Here is a 13,144-nt window from a genome sequence, read left to right on the forward strand (position 1 = left end):
ACGCTTAAGCCCTTGCTTTAGGTGATGCCTTATATATATATATTTACATACATACATACTGATACAAGCATATAGTGCTTTTAGGGTGAAATTATTGTACATTTGGTCACTGAGAGTGGCGTAACTAAAGATGTGAGCACCAGGCAGTTGTGGGGAAGGGACATTCTTTCTTTACTCATCCCGGCTGCCACTTCATTTTGAGAATTTCACTTCTGGGAGCTGTATTTCTTTCATCTGTCCTTTAAGATGGTTGGCTTTTACCTTGCTAAGGAGGAGAAAACCCGAATTCTCACCTGAAAACAAGAGAATGTGGATACACATGAAATTTCTAGGCACACTGGGTGCTCAGAATGCATTATCAGACAGCTGCTTGCCAGCTCTCTTGGTCTCCCTGACAACATCATCCCACCACCAAAACCTATCCCTGGTCACCCAAGGAAGACTTCTAGATCTACAGATAACCTCCTAAGACGAGAAGTATTAAAGCAACCCCACATTTCAGCCACCAGACTGAAGAAAAGTCATCCAAAACTTTTAGGAAGCTGTCTCTCAAAGAACCATTCAACATCTCCTGCAAAAGGACCATCACCTTCCCTCACCCATGCCAGCTGCCAAACCCCTGATAATGAAGGAAATGAAATGAAATGCAAATTAATTGCATTTGCAAAGGATTTCAAGGACTGGAGTGAGCAACAGTGGAGTAAAGTAATGTTTTCCGATGAAAATTCCTTCAAGTATGTGCAGTCAAGGCAGGGGAAGGTGAGGAGGTCAGAGGGTGCTAGCCAGTACGACTCTCATTTCACAGTGAAGACAGTGAGACACTCAGATAGTGTGATGATCTGGGGTTGCTTTAGTGGTGCAATGGGTAGGGGAGGGTTGTACTTCTTACTTAAAAACACATTAAGGTGTTCGAGGAACATCTGTTTTCTTTTTATGAGATTCACGGGTGTTATCACTTTATGCAGGATAGTGCCCCTTGCCATAAGGCTAGGAAGGTGATGAATTGGTTATCAAAGAAAAATATTCAGCTGCTCCAATCGAGAACTGTTGGGACCAGATGACAGAAAGTTAAGCTTGCTTCCTGCAGCACCTCATCAGTGCCTCGCCTCATTCAGATCAAGTCCCTAGGATGGACCCAAAACATGGACCTAAAATACTTAAGGAACCTTGCGAATTCCATGCCCAGACGTCTGCAGATGGTAATTAAGGCCAAAGGAGAGATGACAAAGTACTAAAATGTAAGTGTGACATTTTATTGTTGTGGTACTGTGAGGGGGTGGACAAGTTTTTGTGGCATTTGAGGTTTTTGGAGGACCTTGTATATCTTTGATGTATTTTAAACATTTATATAGAATAAGGCATTCTTAATATCTAATTCAAAATTGATGCCAGAGAAGATTGAATCTTGCTGTATAAATTGTTATCAGTATCAATTCTCTGTTCCCTACATTGGCTCCATCCTAACTCCTTCTCCAGGACCCCCTTGTGCATTTGTTCTTACTTCATCAGTTACTTGCCTCCTTTCCTTGAGCATTTGTCCTTATGTCATTGGTTTGTGCAGTTCAGGTATTTTCCCTGCTCATCTTGAGCATTTGTTTTTGCTTTTTAACATGCAAAAAATATCGCTGATAAATATCTTGAGGAGGGTCCACACAAGTTTGATTAATATGTATATGGTAGTTATCTTTCACATGACTTTATATATGTTTTGAGTGGTAAAGTAACAAAAAGAAGAATCATATTTTGTTATATGACGAACAGTGAATCCTCACTTGTCCAGACCCCAGTGATCTGGGCTTCAATTAATCTGGACTAGCCAGTTGGCCTGGTGATCCCAGGACATCAGTTGGTATTTATCTGACAAGCAGTGAGGAACTTTGAAAAACCAGCCACAAATGTTTTCCTTTTTCCTAACTTTTAATCCCTATAAAGTGTTTCTACTGGTTCCCAAGAAAGTATGTAGTGAAGGAAAAGGAAAACCTGCATCTATAATAGAGAAGCTTGAAAGTGGCATTCCTGGAGCAAAGGTCATACAGGATTTCACCATATCTAAATAAACAGTGTCTGATACAGTATTAAGAAAAAACAAGACAAAATAAAGCAGTTCAGTGTCAACAAGAATGACTTTGAAACAGCTGAAGGACTAGATACTACTGAATGAAAGTGTCTACAAGATTAGATATTATATTTATTATTCTCTTTCTGTTATTGATAATTTAAAGGGTTAATATTAAGTACAGTTCTGCACTAATTTGGGTTCAATAGATTTATTTTGCTTCATTTACATGTATAGTGCATTTGTTTTTTTTTATTTTGGATAGTCTGGAGTTTTTGTATAAAATCTGAAATTATTTGTTATCCTTTTTTTTTCTCCTAGCTGTAATGGATATGGGGAGGTACCTGTGTTAAAGCTAGGCTGGCTTAGTACACCATGAATAAGAAAGTTTGAGATCCAGGATTTAATTATATATTAAGAGATAATGAACATCTTAAATTTAACCCTTTGCCAACATATCCCATGCCAGGTGCAATATGAAGGCCCCCAGCATACTAGACATATACCACAACTGTTGTGCTATATATTTTGTGGGCTCAATTTCTCAATTTAAAATTGTCATGCTTTGTATTTGCTGACCATCTTTGTGGAGCCTTCTGGTAACTGCCCTGAGGCAGTGTAGGCATCTCGCCCATTAATATTGGCTGGACCGTGGCTGAGTCAAGACATGGTGCTTCTGTTCATGTGTACTGCCCACGCAGGAGGAAATTTATACCATTATATTTTATTTGAGAGACAAGGATGACCCTCTCATCCTTAGTGACAAGAGACAAAATTAAATGTGGTGACTTTCCTTAATTAAGGTTTGACTAATAAATCTTTAAGGGTACAGTATTTGAGTGATGAAGATGAGGAATATGCTGGGATAGCTTCCACAAGCTATGCATTTACCCATGTGGCTCCATAAGGGATAGGAGTGATTCCTTGATTAACCTCTGACCCCTGAACTTTGTTGGCTTAAATCAGGATGGTAGACAGGTGAAATTATGTGTAAGGGCAAAGGTTTTTGTAAACACGAGGTGTAAGGAATGTGTTTGAGTAGTGACAGCATGTTAAAGAATGATGAATGTTACCTCTGGGATTTAAAGGAGGTGAGATAATGGTTTAGATTTCATGAGTGACAGATTCCTCAACCTCAAAGGTGATTGTGGTATGGGTTTTGGGTTGATAGTTAGAAGGAGAGCGTGGGTCTTCTATTTTCGAAATTGAGCTGACCATGAGTTAATTTCTAAGATGAGACAACAGTGTAGTATGAGTGAAATAAAGAGTAAAATAGTTGGAGAGGACAAACAAGTTCAGGTGCATGTGTTTGAGGATGGAAGATAGGTTTTCTTCAGGTCCTGGGGCTTTGTTTGGGTGTAGACTGGAAAGAACAGAGAACATTAGATTGGTAAAAAAACAATATACTGTACAGGTTTCACATAGCAGCACTACTGTAAACCAAGTTAAGGGCATTCCTTCCTTCCTTACTGATGATCCTTTCCTGTGGCCACATTGTTTTTATGTTTTTGTTGTGTGCTGAGGCTAAATCAGTCTTCCCTAATTGTTGACAGTTATCATTTGGTTTAGTTAGTGATTGTCAATGAAGATGAAAATTTCTCAGTACAGTATATACAGAGTTTTGTTCATATCTTTTTTTTTAGCTTTTAACAATAAGAGAGCTGTAATGGCCAATGCCTAAAATGTATACAAAATGCTTTGCATGCTCTGACTTACTTACATTTCTATATGAAATTTAGAGATATTGAGTCACTGAATAGAAAAGTTATCCTTCAAGCAAGTTATTGTATTTTTACTCCATGTCATAAAGAAAGTTAAAATAAATTAACCGGAAAGTACAGGCCAGAACTGTAGTCATTTACACTGAATATGAAGCGACTACGTTCTAACATCATAGTACTGTAAACAAATTTTCAAGGAAAAAGTCATGTTAACTTCATGTATACACTACAGATATCTCTATTAAAATTTCAAAATCCTCTCAAACTATGCACTGAATATTATACCTCTAAATGACAGTGATTATTACCTTGTTTATCTGTCTGTTATTGTCTTCTATTAACAAGAAGAATTAAAAGATACATATAGGTATTACATGTACTGTACTCTTTGAAATAAACAGTATCTGTATAACACTGAATGCTTTATAAAGACTTGCTGTGCTGAATTTGTCAGTAATTTATTTATTTTTTATTTCATACATAACTTGTATACAGTACATGACTCGGTCAATAGCACTCTGTAGTCCCAAACCAGAAATCATAGGTTCACTCCCGTGATTAGGTCAGGGTATTGGAGCATTATTCAGCTCTGGTTTATAGGGAGCTGGACACTAGCCACACTGGTACCCTATAACCTTTCTGAGCTAAGGGCTTCCACCTCACACATTCCTAGTCCTTTCCAGTCTTGTGTTCTGATGCTGATTGAGCAACATCAAATGTGACATATTGACTTACAGTACTTGGTCTTTCTTTAAACTGGATTGCGTTTATTTTGTTTGTTAATTTTGCTGGAAATTTTAAAGTAGCTCTCTATGTAGCTAAGAGAGTTTCTACATCTAGCACACTACATAGATAAACTTTGATAGTCGTCTTTCTATTAGTTAACCATTTTTTTGGGCAATTTTGTTTCTTGGGTTACCTAATTTTACATTTCTAGCATGACTAATTTCTAATTATCACTCAGATTGGCTTGGTCAACTAAGATAAAGTGACCAATTAGACAAGTTAAGTAGCCTGGCTAAAGTAACCAAGTATTTAACGGCTTTTCAGGTGAACTGAAAGTTCAGATGAAATTTGTTTCATATCCTTTGTAATACAATACATGTACACTGTGTTGCTTGCTATACTACAAAAATTATTTCAGAGGTTTAATTTTATAGTGATTTCCTTTTTAAGAAACTAACCAAAACCTTCTTTTTGGTTTACCCTTTTTAATCTGCAACATTTACTGTGTGCCCATCGGTGCTACAGTGCAGATGGAAATAGCAATTTACTTTGGGAATCAATCATAAATATGTTATTGCCTAAAAAATATCTTGTAATATTTGCTCTTTGCAATATACTGTAGTAACATCTGTAAGGTACAGTAATGTCAAATAGAAGTCTTATATAAAGTGGCAATATCCCTTCCTGTAAGATTCTCAATAGAATAAATTTTCATTCTACTGTATTAGTGTCCTTCAATGAAAGAATTGTTATGCTCATTCATCAGCCAATTCTATATCTTAAATCCACTATAACACACACTGAACTTTTTTCAAATCTTCAACAATCTCTATCCCTTAAAAAAAAAAAAATCCTTTTGCATCAGTTTAATTCATACAACTTATAAAGAAATAACATTGAAGAGACAACAGTTTTATTGTAGTGTAAAGTGATATTTATTAAAAAAATCTAAAATGCATGTTTCATCCGCCTTTCCCTGCTTTGACACACCTCTTTAAGCTCTTCCATTTGTAAGGAGATTAACTGTTTTGTCATGTCAGAAACTTAAGTACAAATTTGGAAACTCCTTTTAGCTGCTTTATGGGACTCACCAAGTAAAAGAATAGAATGAACCATTTACTGTAAGATGTTAATCTCTTGCACAGTACAGTACTTTACATTCAAAACAGCATATCCCCTTAGTATCAACTAATAGGTTTATATTTGTCCCCAAAAATTGCAGTGCCTCCACCTTTAAGAACAATTTGTGCTAACAGGCTTAACCCTGCTTTCCAAACTCTCTTGTATGTTGATAGTAATATATCATCATCATCTACTAAGATGCCTTTCTTTGTCCTGTTCAAACAACCACAATGAGCTCCAGGAATCTGAGGTAAGAGTTTATGGTTTTATAATGAATCTATTTTAGAGATGGTGGTCTCCCCTCAACCTATTTCATCCTTTCAATTTCTTGTGGGTGATACTGAGTATGTCCATGTACTGTATGAATATGTTTGACACAAGAGAGGCTACTTCTACCATTTTCAAAGGATGGTCATTCTTAAGGAGCATTTATTAGTGCAACTGTTATTGTTTTCTTGAAATATATATTTTTAGATGAGAAAAAGATCAAGATGTTGGCAGCTGCTTGGTGGCATTTCAATAGTGAATTAAGAGTGGGGAGGAAGGAGGTTGTATGTCATATTAATAAGATTGTAGATGGAGTCTGACTGTACATCTTAATTTCTTGACAAGAAAAATAACTGTTGGGATTAATGGTAACCCTTTAGCAACCTTGGAAGTGATTACTCTCTCAAAATGGAGAAAAGCTTCTCTTGTCTCAAAGCAAGGTCTCTCTTAATTTTCACACATTTGGTAACATATGACTCCATACTGTTATAAATACAAGAAGATGTAAAATAGCAAGTCATACATTGGAATTCTTGTCACGCTGTTTAACTTCTGTTAATATGTTAGAGCCCTGATTTTCCTGAGTTCATGTCTTATGCAGAAAGTACTGTATCCTCTTTTGGGAGGCACAGGTTTATTATAATGTCACTACCTGTACAGTCACTCAAACAACTATCTCTTTTTAGGGGGGTCGAGGAATTTCAGAATGAACATTATGACTCCTGTTATCTCGGTGGGGTTGCCAAACTTCTTCGTCCGTTATCGTATTTTCCAGCACAATTTTGTATAGATAGTTTTTTGAGTGGCTGTACATCACTACTGATAATAAGTGGTGGTACACAGAGAAAATATATTAACATTAATAGTGACAATCATCAAAGTTAGAATAATATACCACACTGATATGAATCTAGGAAATGATATGTACAAGTATATTCCCAAATGGAAGTATTGTTTACATCAACACATTTCCCTTCCAGTGAAGTCAGTCTTAAGTAATGTAAAAATGATGTTTAGTATAACTCAATCAGTGCAAAACTTTCCTGTATTAACAAACCTACTACGATTTTTCAGTTAAACAGTAATGAGTTGAACTTGAATTGTCTCTCTAATAGATAATAGGTTTTCAGTTACTAGGGCTGATGTACTGATGTTTTGTGTGTTAACTACAGTAGAATCCCAGTTATCCGGCACCTATGGGGATTGAGAGGTGCCGGATAAAGAGATTTTCCGGTTAGTTGAATCTCACTCTTAGGCTCCCCCAATAAATCCTACACTCCACGGTGCTACAGGCTGACCTCGCAAATTCGTGTCTCAGATAAACGGACTTCTTTATCACTTATTCAACTCCATATAAATGATGTGGCCCAGAAATAAAGAAAATATAATATAAAACTATAAAATAAGAAAAATGAAGAGCATGACTGTGTATGTGTGAGAAGTGAATATGTGTGCATGCAGTGGGCTATAACTGCGTCTCCGATTTGCCAGGCCAGCCACCGCGTTTATTGTTACGTATATGTAATGAAAATTTACAAATTGTTGATAAATCATTACAATACTCTAATGTGGCTTAGAAATAAAGAAAATATAATATAAAACTATTAAAAAAGAAACATGAAGAGCATGGGTGTGTATATGTGGGAAGTGAATGTGTGTGGGGGCAGTAGGCTATTGAGCTATAACTGCATGGCCTCTCTCCCTAACCACTGTGACGACACGACATACACACACAGCCAGCGTGGTAGCCAAAAGTCTGAGAGTCAGCTGGGTGACTGCCTGAACTGTGTCATGTTGCCTAGTTGATGGTTTGAGTATGGAAAGAGCTATTTTTTTCTTTTCTTTCGTAAAATATGTGCTATTGTATTTTATATGCAATGAGTACTGGTATACAGTATACTGATTTTATTGTTTATTATAGCAATAAATATGGCACCTCATCCCCGTTGCGCTCAGGATTAAAATTTATGATTCTAGCTGATTTTGAGTAGTTTTTATTTATATTATTGTTATTGTTATTTCATTTTGGTGCCAGTTAGTTGAATCTGCCGGTTGCATGGATACTGGACAAGCGGGATTCTACTGTAGTTCAAACACTTTTTTTATGCTTTATATAATCTTGTACGTTTGGATAATGTACAGTATGTTTGCAGATTTTTAATCATGGAAGTAATAAAATAGATCACTTCTTAAACCAAGTGTGGATTAAGTAGATTTTTAGCTGGTTGATTAATCTATTTCTTTAAATATGGTATAATAAATTAACACTAATGATCAATGCAGTGCTTGTAAGTGCAAGCAATAAAGAAAGATTATGAGGGGCCTCGTAAATATAAACTACCAGTAAATATAGTGTTTCACTTCACTTTTCCTAGATTTGTAGGTGGGTATAAATTGTAACTGTTAATACAGTACACCTAAGATTTGCAATTTAAACTTGTTTCATAATTGATAGGAAACACTTTGAAAGACTAATCCTGCTCAAGAGTGGAAAATTGTGGCTCAAAGGTTCTACACCCTGTTGGCTGAAAGTTTTAATCTTAATTTTCAATTGTCTTAAATTGTTAATGTAAGGATTCCTATAATTTTATGAAAAAATAAAATTTATTATTATAGCTTTATATTTAATTATCTTGCCATGTTAATTGATTTATTACAGAATCAGACTTTCAGTTATGATATAAACACATTACAAGTAAAGAAATCATAATTTCTATAACATGATACAAAAATCTTAATAATTTTATTGCTGTGAGGCAATCACAGTATCTCAATTACACATCTGAGGTTATTGTACTGATTAAATTTGTGTGTTCTTTGTAATCTTTCATTTTTTAATGAGATATTAGAATGAAACTTTGACTCCTGTAATATACTGTAAAATAAACTTGTTAAACATTTTTAAACAAGTTGTCTTGATTATCCAAAATATATTTTGTTTTTTGTTGTTCACTTTCCTTCTCCTACATACTAGTTGTACTTTTCTTGAGAATCTGCCTTAACTGAACTCTAGTTGAACATAAAAGACCTAACCTAATCTAATCTGTCGTAACCTCACCTAATCTTTTATTCCGAGGAGTAATTTCAACACACCACACAGGATCAAGTGCCAACTTTTGACGAGAGGCTATACAGGTACTCTGTGTTGTGATTTACTAGAAATTGGTATGTGACCGACTGGTAGATTAAAATCGGCTTTTTGGTCACCTGCTAATCACTGGGGTCATTTCTCACAGCTTCTTCCCATGTAATTTTTGGCCTACCCTTGGCTTTCCTCACCTCCATATTCAAACCCATGGATCATTTGATCCAATTGGTCTTCTCCATTCTCTCCACGTGCCTGAACCATCTCGGCCTACCTCTACACAAAACCTCGTCAATACTCTCAATACTGTACACAGTTGTCCTATTACCTCTGAAACAGGATTTTTTATCTCCCAATGTCACTTTATGTATACATCTCTCATTTCTCATTTCAGCTTCCTCTCGCCTAACCTTGTCAGCATCTTTAGTCGTCCATGCTTCACTTCCATGTAAAAACATGCTTCTCAAGCTGGCTACATGCAGTTTCCTTTCCATTAAGGCAAAAAGGTTCTCTTACCCTCAGTAAAGGCAACAAGCCCCTAAACTTCTACCAGCCACTTATGACTCATGCAACTGAGCTAATTTCAAGAATCGGTACCACCTCCAAAGATGACCATGTCACCCAGGTAAGAGAACTCATTGACACACTTAAGGGTATATCACCAATGATGAGCATTTCCAGCCTTATTAAGACCATATTTTCTGTGCACATACAGGACACTTAAAGTCAACAACATTCTTTAGTGCACCTCTTGTGTACTCTCCTACACTCACTGCACATTATTAAATTAATGCCGACACCCTTCTTGCAGATGGAACAGTTGCAAAAATGTGTTCCGTCACCCACTGTGGTAACCCATGAACCCATGTCCCCAAACGGCCAACCTATATGACGTATAGCAAACCTATCCACCAATCACGTCCGTTGTTACAATAGTGATACTTACTGCATGATTGCTGTTTTAGAGACAAGTTTTCACCATTTCTGAACTGTACATGGCGATTTAATAATACCCTGATCACCCTAGACTTCATTTCTCAAAGTTCTCTACTAACTCTTTAATACTGTATTATATTTTATCAACACAGTAATCTCGGGCCCTTCCAGGGGCAGTGGCGCCCCAGGGGCGGTGGCCCCTCCAGGGTTTCTGTTCTGGACGGCGGCACTCTCAGAGGCCCTCCCAAGGACAGCGGCGCCCCCAGGGGCCCTCCCTGATGCGGAGGCGCCACTTGGGGCCCTCACATGGGTGGCTGCGCCCCTACTGGGCCCTCCCAAGGGCGGCGGTGCCCCCAGGGGCCTTCTTTAGGGGAGGCGGCGCTCCTAGGGGCCCTCCCAAGGTTGGTAGCGACCCCAGCGGCGACGGCGCTCCTAGGGGCCATCTCAGGAGCAGCGGCGCCCCCAAGGGCCCTGTCAGGGCAGATGGCGCATCCAGGGGCCCTCCCAGGCATAGCGGCGCCCACAGGGGCCCTCCCAGGGGGGTCGGAGCCCCCAGGGGCTGTGGCGCCCCAACTATGGGTTTCCAAAGTGCGATTTCGGTGTTAATGTGTTATTCTGTAAGTAAGATGCAAAGGCACCCTAGGAGACCTCACAGGGGCACCGGCTCCCCCAGGGGCCTTACTTGGGATGGCATCAACCCCAGTGGCCTGCTAGGTGCTGTGGCGCACCCAGGGGCTCTTCCAGGGTCGGTGGCTCCGTCATAGGGTCGTGGAGTGGTGGTCCAGCAGGCGTCATGGAAGCGTTGTGTGTGTGGACATCCTAGGAGGTAGTGGATACGGGTGCGGCTGTCGGGTCTTCTGCATAATGCACAAGAGCGTTGCTCAGGGGTTGCGGGGATACCAATCTCCCAAGCAAAATCATACCCAATGATGATACGGGCAGCAATCACGTCCCTTTTCCACGACCCTTTCCCATAGACATACGAGAGGTCAGGAAGTTTACGGAGGACATCGTACCAGGTGGGCGGGGAGTCCAGGGGGATGGCTGCTTCCCGAGCTTCTCTCTGTTTGCGGTGAATTTGGGTCCTAAGCTGTAAACGTGTTCGAGGAACAACGTAGTCAGGTGTGGCCTTGTTGCAGCTAGTCTTGGCAAGGCCATCTGCTGCCTCATTCCCCAAGATACCGACATGACTGGGTATCCATAGGAATGTCACAGGACGGCCTGCATCCTGAAGTGTAGATGTTAACCCTCGTATTCAGAGGATGAGGTCCTTATTTTCCCCTGATCCAAATGCGATCCCGACGAGAGCAGACCTGGAATCGCAGCAGACAAGCAAGGGGCAGAAACCATCTGCTTCTTCCTCAGCGAGAAGGGCAGCAAGGAGGGCTATTAGTTCCGCCTGAGTGGAGGATGCCCCCGTCAGAAACTCTGAGAGACAGTTTGATAGGCTCAGGGGCATCAGGACGGGAGATGTAGACACCAGCCCCGGCCCAACCTGTAGCGGGGTCAACAGAACCATCAGTGTAGAGGACGACCCTACCTGGGGACCAGTGGGCGATCCTGGAGAGATGATATTTGCAGAGAATAACAGGGTTCATGTGGGATTTCGGGAGCGGTCCACCGAGGGCAATCAATTCAGGTTGAAAATCCAGCCAGGGAGAAGGAGACGAACCAACAGCAAGGGTTCACTTGGATCTTGGGTTGTATATCGTAACGTGCGTATTTCTCTCTTACAAGTCCAGGGTTCGAATCGCCTCTGGTTTAAATGTATGTCTAACATAGCACGATTTCCGGTTTTCGCCTGCACCAACATTGGATAAACTAACCACCCAGATGGCTTGTGTCCCGATATCAGGTGTTCTTATATATGGTAAACAAAAATACTCAGCCTTTGGATACGCCTCTAGTAACTACGCCACTAGCAACCACGCCACTAGCAACCACGCCACTAGCAACCACGCCACTAGCAACTACGCGTGTATTATCATTTAATATTTAGCCTTTCATCCAGAGGTTTGTCACTGAGGGAATTAGTATGACTGAACATTCATAAATATTAAATGAGGAACTCTGAGGTAGGTTATTATTGCACGGGGACGAAGCCATAATGTGGGGTGAAATGAAACCTAACCTAACCTCACGCCTGTAAATCAAATCAAGTGTGTCTGTAGTGATGATCAATTGTCTTATAATAACTGGGGATCATTCAGCAGCATCAATCATCATCATTATTCATCATCACCATCATTATTATTATCATTCATCATCATCGTCGTTATCACATATACGCCATCATTATCGTCATCATTATTTATCATCATCGTCGTCATCACATACTGTATACGCCGTCATCATCATCATCATCATCATCATCATCATCATCTATCATCACACACACCACACATTACCACCCCTGAGCCCTCTCCCCCGCCCGCCTTGACTACCAGCAGTGTCAGTTGGTACAAATTAGTGGTTATTTCGGTTCGTTTACGCCATTTTGTAGATTTTCTCATAAAAATAAATATATCGTAATATACCAAATAAAAATCTTTGTTTGGCATATGCAGTAAATTCTGATTATCTACATGACATTACGTGTAATTTATTCAGAATGTATTCATCATGCAGAACCTCTACCTATGGGAATATGTCAACCTGTCGTTTGTATCACGAGTTCTGAGTGGCTGGTCACCACAAACGAAGCGCTGAATCAGGAGTCGAGCTTGGAACCACATTTCTCTGAACCATCTGTGATTTTTGTTGATCAGCTGAATAAAAAACGTTTCCCATTATTTCCTGCAGAAGCAACTCAGTTTTTCTGTTAGTGAGCATTTACATGTAATATCCGGTCCTTATCATTACAAGAGCGTCGGTTAGATAGAAGTTTCGATCGGGTGGTTCAGTGTCTGGGAGTCGAGCTCTCAGTTGTCACTTTGGAAGGTATCAGTACTTTCTTGTGGTGTCAAATTAAGCAAAACAAATATGGCCACGCGCCAGCCATCCGATTAAGTGTTATTACTAAGGTTCGCAAGTGACGCTTTGTATCATGTGCTTCAACACCACAAGAGCGTATGTTCGTACTGGAGATGTTCAGTGTGTGGTGGAGATGTGGATGAACTTAAGACCAGGGACAGCCAGACGTGGAGAGAGGGATCAGGCCAGTAGTGAGACGGTCAAGGCGATTAGTGGATGTGTGACGGAAGTTAACGTTTTCAAAATGCTCCTAAATTA

This window comes from Homarus americanus, unplaced genomic scaffold (assembly GCF_018991925.1).
Source record: "Homarus americanus isolate GMGI-L3 unplaced genomic scaffold, GMGI_Hamer_2.0 scaffold367, whole genome shotgun sequence".
NCBI lineage: Eukaryota > Metazoa > Arthropoda > Malacostraca > Decapoda > Nephropidae > Homarus > Homarus americanus.